The sequence below is a fragment of the Ornithorhynchus anatinus genome, chromosome 3 (genome assembly GCF_004115215.2).
Source record: "Ornithorhynchus anatinus isolate Pmale09 chromosome 3, mOrnAna1.pri.v4, whole genome shotgun sequence".
NCBI classification, from domain to species: domain Eukaryota; kingdom Metazoa; phylum Chordata; class Mammalia; order Monotremata; family Ornithorhynchidae; genus Ornithorhynchus; species Ornithorhynchus anatinus.
Window position 1 is genome coordinate 39,771,483 of NC_041730.1, and position 2,621 is coordinate 39,774,103.

Below are 2,621 nucleotides of genomic sequence, written 5' to 3' on the forward strand. Positions count from 1 at the left end.
TCTCTCTCTAAGGTCGTCAATGCCTCAAAAGAGAATGCATGAGATGAAAAGGGAGAAACTTTGCTTTACATAAACAAACCGTAGTTCTTATTTCTCTAAAGTGTTCAAGGCCTCAAAATAGCATTTTTGAGGTGAAAGAGGAGAAATTTACTTTATGCAAAGTCTCCAGTTTTCATTTCTGTCCTGCCTTCCAGGCCTGAAAAGATAGTGTATGGCAGTAAAAAAGGGGAATTTTGGTTCATGCAAACTAAAAACTGTCCTGCTGATTTATCCACCCAAGGTCTTCAAGGCCATCGAAGAGAATATGTCTTGTGGAAAAGAAGAAATTTGCATTCTGCCAAAAATCTCCTACTCTGATTTTTCTGCCTAAGGTCTTCAAGGCTTCAAAGGAGAATGTCTGTGGTTTGGGGGCCGGGGGGAGGGCAGGGTGGGGGGGGGCAGTGAAATGGGAGAAAATTGCTTCATGCAAACTCATCTCCTCCTTTCATTTCTCTACCTTAGGTCTTCAAGACCTGGAAAGAGAATATTCAAGGTGAAAAAGGAGAAATTTGCTTCATGCAAAACATCTCTTGTTTTATTTCTCTACCTAAGGTCTAAGGTCTTCAGGGCCTCAAAAGAGAATACTTAAGATGAAAAGGGAGCAATTGCCTTCATGGAAAGGCTTTTTCTTTATTTTGACACCTCTGGCCTTTTAAAGCCTATTCATTGGAAGAGAAAAGAAAATATTTGGGATAGGAAAAAAAGAAAAAATGTATTCTTGCAAACAAATATCCTGCTTATTACATCACCCCAGGCCTTCAGAGCCCCATTAATTGTGAGAGAATAGAGAAAAGGTGAGATGAAAAAGGAGACATGTGCTTCCTGCCGATAAATTTGGCATTTATTTCGCCACCTGAGGTCTTCAAGGCCTCTTATTTGATAGTGGAGATAGACTAACTGGAGTGCAAAAAGGAGAGATTGGATTCCTACACCAACTAACTGGCCTCCATGCCAGCAACTAACTATGCATCCCCCCCAGTGCTCTCTTCAGGCTACTGCCCTGGTCTTTCTGGCTTGGGCTGTTGGAGAGAGCAAAGAAGTTGGAGTGAGGTCAAGAGCTTCATGCACATTCCCCCTAGTTATCCCGGAAAGGGTTTTCCCTTGTATCTTCCCACTCTGCCTGCTCTGCTCTGTCGACGTTGGACAAAAGCACCAAACCACTCCAAGCCATCTAACGAGGTAGGAAGTTGGCCTGCCAATGAGAGAGGGCCTGGGGGTTCATGGTTCTTGAGAATGATAGTTAAGGATACTTTTGAAGCCCGGTCACTCCCCGTGTACTAGACAGTGCTTAAATGCATGGGACGACACGAAGTGGGGGTTTTTGAAAGTCACAAAACATCTGCTGCAGCATTCCGTTATAGTTGAAATGTCATTCAGGCTCATGTAAACAGGTTAGGATGCCCAATCGGCACTTCAGCCATATCGCGGTTGGTGGGTAGCTACGTTTCCCGTTTGACTCCCCTAGGAAATCTCCCTGGCAGTATACCCTGGAGCACAAATGAGTTGTTTTTTATTTGGGATAAAGTGATTTGTTTATTTCGTGCACTTAGTATCAGGGACCGGACCCTCATCCTTCCCCGAATTGAGCCTATCGGCTTGCCGCCGGCCCTCGGAACCAGATTTGCATGTAGTAACTCTCCTGCCTCTTCTCTAGATTCTTCATCCTAAGACCTGAAATGGTTTAGTGTGGAAATGATACAGAAAGAAACTGGTAAGCGGCCCCTGCAGAGTGAGTTTTCACATATGTCATAATGACCGTTGGGATTCAGTATATTCTGGGTCCTTTTTCCCTTTCCTGTTTGGTGTGTACAGTGACATGTTGGGGCCAGAACCAAATCTGGCTCCTCTCCTCATTGCCTGAACATTAAGCATGTTTTATGAAGGAGAAAGAGTTGTAAACAATGAAGCTGATTTTTACTCCTGAATCAAAGAGTACTACACATTTGAAGGGCTGCCCGCTAGAGAATCAAGCCGTATTTTCTCTCTCCCCGCAGGGCCTGCCAACACTCCTCAGGAAATGCTCCTTTGTCAGCCATAGAATGTCTAATTACAGAAGAATGGAAGAGGAGGGCAAATCATATGATTGTTGGATTTGGAGAAAATCTGGCTACTGGTTAAGAGGGACCTAACTGTTCCTGGGCCGAAGGCTCAGTCTCGAAGCCTCCGGTCCAGGACATGGGAGGACGATAAAAGAGAATTTTCAGTGGAAGAGGAGGGATTTTGCATCATGCCCAATTCTGGAAAATCTGTTCATGCCGACAGCCTCACCTCAGAAGATCTCCCATCACGGGTCTTCACGGCCCAGGGGCGTATAGGGGAAAAGTCATTTGATGCAGAAATCTTCTTTTGGCTCACCATCACCCATCCTTGCTTCCCTGGTCTTTGTGGTGGGTGATGGGGGTGGGGGGAACCCCAAAGAAACCCTGCAGGGGCAAAGGGGAGATTCTCTCCAAACAGAATCTCCTGAAAAACCCGGTCCAGCTGTCCAGGTCAAAAATAGGTCTTTATGACTGCACTTCTGGACCAAGAGATTATTCTCCTAAGCAACCAGGGATAGTTCTCTTGTGTGAGCCTTCTGCTTT

General features: G+C 45.3%; 1 long non-coding RNA gene across 1 annotated transcript; it reads left to right on the forward strand.

Annotated features, from left to right (window-relative positions):
• Nucleotides 1-547: 547 nt before the first annotated feature.
• Nucleotides 548-2,421, forward strand: LOC114810339. The gene is made up of 3 exons (XR_003758040.2): nt 548-1,218; nt 1,694-1,750; nt 2,034-2,421. It is a non-coding gene; the product is annotated as an uncharacterized LOC114810339 (long non-coding RNA).
• The last annotated feature ends 200 nt before the right edge of the window (nt 2,422-2,621 follow it).